Below are 8349 nucleotides of genomic sequence, written 5' to 3'. Positions count from 1 at the left end.
AAGGACTTCTTCATTCTCACTGACCCTCCACTTTACCAAGCATGATGTCCTTCTCTAGGGACTGGTCCTCCCTCCTGATCACATGCCCAAAGTAAGTGAGATGAAGTTTCGCCATTCTCTCTTCTAAAGAGCATTCTAGCTGTACTTTATCCAAGATAAATTTGTTTGTTCTTCTGGCATTCATGGTATAGTCAATATTCACAAACACCATAATTCAAAGGCATCAATTCTTCTTCAGTCTTCCTTATTCATTGTCCAGATTTTGCATGCATATAAGGCTATTGAAAATACCGTGGTTTGAGTCAGGCACACCTTAGTCATTAAAGTCACGTTTTTGCGTTTTAATACTTTAAAAAGGTCTTTTGCAGCAGATTTGTCCAATGTAATACATCATTTGATTTCTTGACTGCTGCTTCCATGGACATTGATTGTGAATCCAAGTAAAATGAAATCCTTGATGACTTCAGTATTTTTTTCATTTATCATGATGTTATTTATTGGTCCAGTTGTGAGAATTTTTGTATTCTTTATACAGAGGTTTAATCTTTACTGAAGGCTGTAGTCTTTGATCTTCATCAGTAAGTTCTTCAAGTCCACTTCACTTTCATCAAGCAAAGTTGTGTCAGCTGCATATCACAGGTTGTTAATAAGTCTTTTCTCCAACCCTGATGCTGAGTTCTTCTTCATATAGTCCAACTTTTGCATAGTCAATAAAACACAGGTAAACATCTCTCTGGTAGTCTCTGCTTTTAGCCAAGATCCATCTAATATAAGCAATGATATCCTTCATTCAACATCCTCTTCTGAATCCGGCTTGAATTTCTGGCAGTTCCCTGTTGATGTACTGCTACAACTGTTTTTGAATTTTACTTTCATGTGATATTAATGATATTGTTTGATAATTGCCACATTCCATTGGATCACCTTTCTTTGGAATGGGCACAAATACAAATCTCTTCCAGCTGGTTGGCCAAGTAGCTGTCTTCCAATTTTCTTGGCATAGACTAGTGAGTGCTTCCAGCATTGCATCCCTTTGTCGAAACATCCCAATTTGTATCCCGTCAATTCTTGAAGCCTTGTTTTTCCCCAATGCCTTCAGCACTGCTTGGACTTCTTCCTTCAATACCATCAGTTCTTGATCACATGCTACCTCCTAAATGATTGAGCGTGGACCAGTCCTTTTTCATGCAGTTACGCAGTATATTCCTCCCATCTTCTTTTGATGCTTTCTGCATCATTCAATATTTTGCCCACAGAATCCTTCAATATTGCAACTCAAGGCTTGAGTTTTTTCTTCAGTTCTCAAAGCTTAAGAAATGCCGAGTGTGTTCCTCCTTTTGGTTTTTTAAACTCCAGGTCTTTGCACATTTCATTATAATACTTTATTTTGTCTTCTTGAGTCACCCTTTGAAATCTACTGTTCAGCTCTTCTGTTTCATCATTTCTTCTGTTCACTTTAGCTACTTTATGTTCAAGAGCAAGTTTTAGAGTCTCTACTAACATCCATTTTGGTCTTTTCTTTCTTCTCTTTCTAATGAGCTTTTACTTTCTTCATGTATAATGTCCATCATGTCATCTCACAACTCATCTGGTCTTTGTTATTAGTGTTCAATGTGTCAAATCTATTCTTGAGATGGTCTCTAAATTCAGGTGGAATATACTCACGGTTGTACATTGGCTCTTGTGGACTTGTTCTAATTTTCTTCAGCTTCAACTTGAACTTGCATATGAGCAATTAATGGTCTGTTCTGAAGTTGGCCCCTGCCCTTGTTCTGACTGATGATAAGGAGCTTCTCTGTCTCTTTCCACAGAAGTTGATTTGATTCCAGTGTATTCCATCTGCCAAACTCCCCGTATATAGTCACTGTTTATGTTGTTGAAAAAGATACTTCCAATGAGTAAGTCGTTAGTCTTGCAAAATTCTATCATGCAACCTCTGGCGTCATTTCTATTACCAAGGCCCTATTTTCCAAATACTGATCCTTCTTCTTTCCGGCTTTTGCATTCCAATCACCAGCAATTATCAGTGCATCTTGATTGCGTGTTTGGTCAATTTCAGACTGCAGAAGTTGGTAAAAATCTCCAATATCTTCATATTTGGCAGTAGTGGTTGGTGCATAAATGTCAATAATAGTCGTATTAGCTGATCTTCCTGGATATGGTCTTGCATGGATATCATCCTGTCACTGATGGCTTGTAATTGATGATAGTCATAATCATTATGTATTTATACTCTCCGTTGGACAGTCGGGAAATATGTGGGGTGGCTGTAATGCAGTAACAATAACTCCCTACAAACAAGCTGATATCTAATTCTTTTCTACAACATCTAAGCCCAGTGGTCTTATTGTTCAAACTAAAACTCTTTTAGCATTAAATGTCCTTTCATCTGTGGACCAGTCAGATTACAGTCAGAACCTTATAGTTGGTAGGGACCTTTAAAATCATCAAGCCTAGAGGTCCTACTTTTAAAGGGAGGAAATTGAAGTCTCAAACAATGTAGTATTTGTCTCAGGTATCACAGCCAGTGAGTGGCAGAGGTTGTAGCCAAACTTCCACCCCCTGACTCGCACCCTAGGGCCGAGTATGGGCCTCCGCTCTGTAAGGCCAACCAGCGCCTGATCATCCATAGGTTATGTCCACACATTCTCATCTGATTGTCTCAGGTGACGTTTTTAGACGGCATTAACAGGCCAATTTGCTGCAAGCCCCCCCTCACCCCCCAGTTTGATTGTCTAACCAGGATGAGTGGTGGAGACTGGGTCTAGTTCATAGCCTTGGACTCTGTTATTAATAAAGGAGATATTTTTATTCCCTCTTCCCTGGTTTGTTCAAAATCCCAGGATACTAGAAAGGCCACTCGTCTGGCAGTCTTTGCAATTCATAGGACTTGGCAACCCACAAAAGCTGGCTCAAGTGAATATCAGGGATGATTAAAAAATGATTAGGTGTCAGGAAAAGGAAAGAAGACATCCTCCTCATCCACTGGCAGAGTCCTGAGTAACCTTTAGTCCAAGATTTAGACTTTCTGTTTTAATACACTCTCCACTTTTGTGGTCTTACAAGCCAACAAAGTACCTCGAATTTTAGGATTATTCAGAGACTAATTATTTGACTAACATATGTATAAAAATACTTTTCCAAAGAAAAGAGAGTGATTTTCTTCCAAAATAAAAAACATACCTAACATAGAAGTCAACCAGAGTCTCCAAAACAGGATTGCCATCAAATGACGCCCCCAGCTTTGACACTTGGCTACTTCCTTGACTTTCTGAAACCGCCCCCCCCTTCCATGGAGCACTCCCTTTGACTCTTCCTGCTGATAAAACCAGCAAACCCAGTGCCGTCGATAGCACCTTTAAAAGAATCAACCAGTGCATTGTTATCAGCCCTGTAGTTTCAGTTCTTATTTGTATCTATATTTAGACTGGAAGAAAAATCTCTTTCCACTGCTCAGGAAAAAGAGACTGTCTTCAAGTGAATTAGTGGACTTGTAGGGGAATTCCAAATGTAGCTGATGTCTTGTTGCTATGAAGGAATACGTGCTAAAGTTTATGAAACATGGAAGTTGCTAGCTGGTAGAGTGACCATGACTTTGATATTCTGATCACAGGATACGACCACTTACACATTGTCCATATGTATTGGGTCAGGCTGTGGGGGTGAGGCGGGGCAGGGACTTGGGTACGTGAATGGGCGTGGGAGCAAGCACCACTGTTCTGCAAAGAACACCAGTCCATACTGGTCAGGAAGAGCGTTGATCAACGCAGTTTTAAAGAGTGGTGTCAAGCGATTTCTATTCTAAATTAGAATCAAAGTCTGACAGCAGATTTAGAAAAAACAAAACCCATGAATTATAAAGAATCGTGATTCTATGGATATGTAACCCAAACATATTTTTTACCTATCTTCCCTTACTAGCTTTGAGGAATTAACATTTTTTTCCTTTTTTATAATGTTCTCATTGAATAATTTGCCCAACAAGAGTATTTCGATTCTCAACTATTCTTGTGTGGAAGATAGAGGACATCCTTTTGTCTAACCTTACAAATGGGAGGATCCATGTGATGATTCAGAGTAGATTGAACCAGAATGTGTGGTGGGGAGGAAGCACCAGAATGGGAGTCTCAGGACCAGCCCTGGGCCAACAGGCAAAGAAAGCAGTTTATCTTTCCCTCCCTCCCTGACCTCTGGGGCTCCATGCTCTTAATTCACTTAATGCCTGTACGAGGCCCTGTACTTTGCAACTCATTAACCCTCCTTTTCCTATCCCTGGTGTCCCATAGTGTGATGGTGGGACACTGGACAAGACTCCATGCCTCGTGAACCTATATAGGTATATCTGTAGGCATATCTATATAAATGTTTGTGAGTACTGCACATATATTCATACATATAATAAAGCACATGGGGGCACAGTCACGGCTATCTCCCAGATATAACCAAATATCTTGCAGAATTGGTTTATTGGGTTGGAAGTCTTAGGACCATAGTCTTATGGGAAATCTCAGTCAATTGTCACAGCATAGTCTATAAAGTTTATGTCCTACATTCTAGTTTGCTAAGTAGTATCTGGGAACTTAAAAGCTCACAAATGGCCATCTAAGATACCCCTATTAGTCTCTCCTCATCTGGAGCAAACGAGAAAGAAGGAAATCAAAGACTCAAAGAAGAAACCAGTCTATGGGACCAACAGCCTGTGGGAACAACAGCCTCACCTATCCAGAGACCGGGAGAACCAGATGGTCCCTGGCTACCACTACTGACCATTCTGACTGGGGCCACAATAGATGGTCCTGGATAAAATGGGAGAAAATTGTAGAACAAAATTTAAAATCTTAAAAAAAGGTCAGACTTACTGGACCAGCAGAGACCTGGGGAACTCCTGAGACTATTGCCCTGAGATACCCTTTAAACCTTGAGCTGAACCTGCTCCTGGAGGTCACCTTTCAACTAAATAACAGATTGGCTCATACAATAAACAATATCACCTGTGAGTACAGGCTTATCTTATAAAACAAACAAACAATCATATTACCCTAAGAAAAAGATGAGAAGGGCTCGGGGTGGGGGGTAAGGAAGCAAGAATAATGGATACAGAACGACCAGAATGGCAATAATAAGAATTACGTGTAAAATATAACCAGTCACTGGACAATGTGTGTAGAAATTGTTAAATGAGAATCTAATTTACTATGAACTTTCACCAGAAACTCAATAAAATATTTAAAAAAAAAAAAAAAGACTGTGTCTCAGCATTGAAAAACCTATCCCTTCTCAGTATTGGTGATACCTAAATTGGAGATATTCCTCTCAATTGGGTTACTTCTCTTTAAAATGTAAATCCTTAGAGGCTCAGGGTATTAAGCCATTAGCAGTAACTTTTTTTTTTTTTGGAGGGGGAGAGGGAGAAAAAACTGATGGGGACTTTTTTTAGAATTTATATATATTGGACTTTGCCTCAGATTTTAGGTGGTAACTGCTGGTTCCTTCACATGACTTACCTTCCAAATATTTGGCTACATCAGCCTCTAATGCATCCTGATTCTCACATATGGACCATGAAGCTAATGAAGCTTACACTTCAGGGTCCGTCACTTGCAGGGATCCCTTCCAGGGCCTAGGAAGGGGCCCTAGCAATATGTTCAAACACGTGTTTGTTTTTGTAAAATTTCGTGTTTGTTTTTGTAAAATTTGCAAAATTTTAAATTTGAAAACTTAATTTAAATTAAATTAAAAAAATTTTTTTTAATTTGTGAAAATTGCAAGATATTTTTATTTTAATTGGCTAAAACTGCTATCTGTTTCCACTCCAATTTCCACTCCCTTGTACTTACCCTGGAAACCCTGATGGTGTAGTGGTTAAGCTCTATGGCAGCTAACTAAAAGGTTGGCAGTTCGAATCCACCAGGTGTTCTTTGGAAACCCTATGGGGCATTTCTACTCTGTCATTTAGGGTTGCTGTGAGTCAGTATCGACTTGACAGCAACGGGTTTGGATTTTTTTTTTTTTTTTTTTGGTTTTATACTCACCCTGTGCCCGCTTTGAGGTGGGGGTGGGGATGAGGAATTCTCCATGAATATTCACTTGTAATTTAATTCACTTCTAAATAAATATTTACTTTGACACCTAACTATGTATTTGTAATTTTAAATTATTTTTCTAATTGGGGGCCCCCAAATTCTTCAACCCTACAAAACCTGGATCTGTTCCTACTGACAGATACTTAAATGAAGGCTGGAGTCTCTGGATTCTAGGTCTTCTGCAATCAGCTCTCACATAATTCTCAGTTTCACGTTTTATTTTCCTTGTATCCCAATCATTGGGGACAATGGTGGTTCAATGGTAGAATTCTTGTCTTCCATGTAGGAGACCCAGGTTCATTTCCCAACTAATGCCACCCACTCATCTGCCAGTGGAGCCTTTTGCATTGTTATGGTCATGCTGCTATGATGCTGAATAGCTTTCAGCCAAGTTTCTAGACTAAGATGGACTAGGAAGAAAGGCCTGGAGATCTACTTTCAAAAACTCAGCCATGAAAATCATATGAATCACAATGGTCCATTCCATAATGGATCAGGGGATGATGCAGGACTAGACAGTGTTTCATTCCATTGTGCATGGGGTTGTCATAAGTTGGGGGCCAATTCAACAGCAACTAACAACAATCCCAATGTTCACTGACTTCTAATTTTCCTACCATGCCTGGTTTGCTAGTCCTCCACTATGGCCAGATACAAATCCACCATAACGAAAAAAAAAAAAAAAAATTGGGGAAAATACTGAGAGAATGGCTAATCAAGTAAGAATGAAGAGAAAAGAGAATTTAGGATGCAGATTAATTGACAAGTTTTCTTATACAATCCTAGTATTGGTGGGTCAGCCGAGAGGGTCTTTAGGCCTAGAAGATGAGAGGAGTAGATTCCTAAATTTTTGTTTGTTTTAAAGGCTGAAACAGAACATTACTAAGCTGGTTGACAAGCTAAGTGATATTCCAGCCTGAGATGGAAATGGGGGTAAAGAATAGTAGGGAGGTGACAGGATGGGGAGTTGAAATGAATTAAGGAAAACACATGGTGTTCCGAAAAGGAAATGGAGTTATGAAAAGGGATGGAAAAACCAGTTCTTCCAGGATAATGCCTTTTGTTGGGCCCCAACGGGAAGTTCGACTGAGACATGAGGAAGCTGGAAGAATGCTATGGAAGCCCAGGTTACCTGACCAGAGGAAAGAGGGCTGAGGGGAAAGGCAAACAGTGGGGGACAAGGACAAGGGGTCACATTTTTCTTGGCATTGAAATATCTTCAAACTAGTTATTTTTCCAAAAGTTTCCAAGGAGGATCCTCTACCAGTTTCCAACCGCCATTCGGGATTTGAAACCTCCAGGAAACAAAGACCCTTCTCATGACCTCTTTTCTGCCTCTCTAAATAAAATTTGGATGCAGAGAGCTGGTTAAGCAGAGGCTGGACCTTTTGCTGTGCCTGGAAGCATGGCCTCTGCGTAATGCAGTCCTAGGGGCTGGTTGTGCTCCCAGTTAGCTGTTATTTTGGCAAGTTGTTTAAATAGCAGAGTTATGTGAGAGTTGATTGCAGAAGGCCTAGAATTCAGAGAGTCCAGTCTTTCCTGTACAAAATGAGGAGTTTGGACTAGAATCTTAACTTGGTGGAGGGAGTGGCCAAAGACCCTTTTAGGAAGGCTGAAACCTGAAGAACCACTCCAGAGAAATGGGCCCATATGCCTGTTCTCATAATAGTTTACATGTAATTTTAAGGGCTCATGAAGCAGCGCATGGGTGGTTCAGTGGTAGAATTCTCACCTGCCACGTAGGAGGGCTGGGTTTGATTCCCAGCCCATGCAGCCCACTGTCCCCTTTGGAAACCCTGGTGGCATAGTGGTTAAGTGCTACGGCTGCTTACCAAGAGGTCGGCAGTTCGAATCCGCCAGGAGCTCCTTGGAAACTCTATCAGGCAGTTATACTCTGTCCTATAGGGTCGCTATGAGTCGGAATCGACTTGACAGCAGAGGGGTTTGGGACCCTGTGGTAGACAGTTCTCCACTGCAGTTTCTCTCCATGCAGGAGGGTTGTACTTCTTCACCGTGTTGAACGCTGGCATTGGCCGAAGGAATGCAAGCAGAAGTTCTGTGTATCACTTCCGGGCTGAAGAATAAACAGCAGCTTTCTTTCCCCTCTGCACTGAGGCCAGCAGTATTTCAGATGGTGGTTTCTCCATCAGCCTAGTCCAGGAGTGAAGATGGCAACGGTGCGGGAACAAAGCCCCCAGCCAACCTTGAATGATGATCTGTGGCATAAGCGAAAAATAAGCCTTTGTTGCTTTAAATCATGGAGATT

At 40.8% G+C, this 8349-nt stretch overlaps 1 non-coding gene across 1 annotated transcript; it reads left to right on the top strand.

Annotated features, from left to right (window-relative positions):
• The first annotated feature begins 7785 nt into the window (after positions 1-7785).
• Positions 7786-7856, top strand: TRNAG-GCC (transfer RNA glycine (anticodon GCC)). Its single transcript has one exon. It is a non-coding gene; the product is annotated as a tRNA-Gly (tRNA).
• Positions 7857-8349: the final 493 nt, after the last annotated feature.

This window comes from Loxodonta africana, chromosome 2 (genome assembly GCF_030014295.1).
Source record: "Loxodonta africana isolate mLoxAfr1 chromosome 2, mLoxAfr1.hap2, whole genome shotgun sequence".
In the NCBI taxonomy this organism is placed as follows: Eukaryota; Metazoa; Chordata; class Mammalia; order Proboscidea; family Elephantidae; genus Loxodonta; species Loxodonta africana.
Note: the sequence above shows the minus strand (reverse complement) of the source record. Positions and strands in the feature narration are given on the sequence as shown.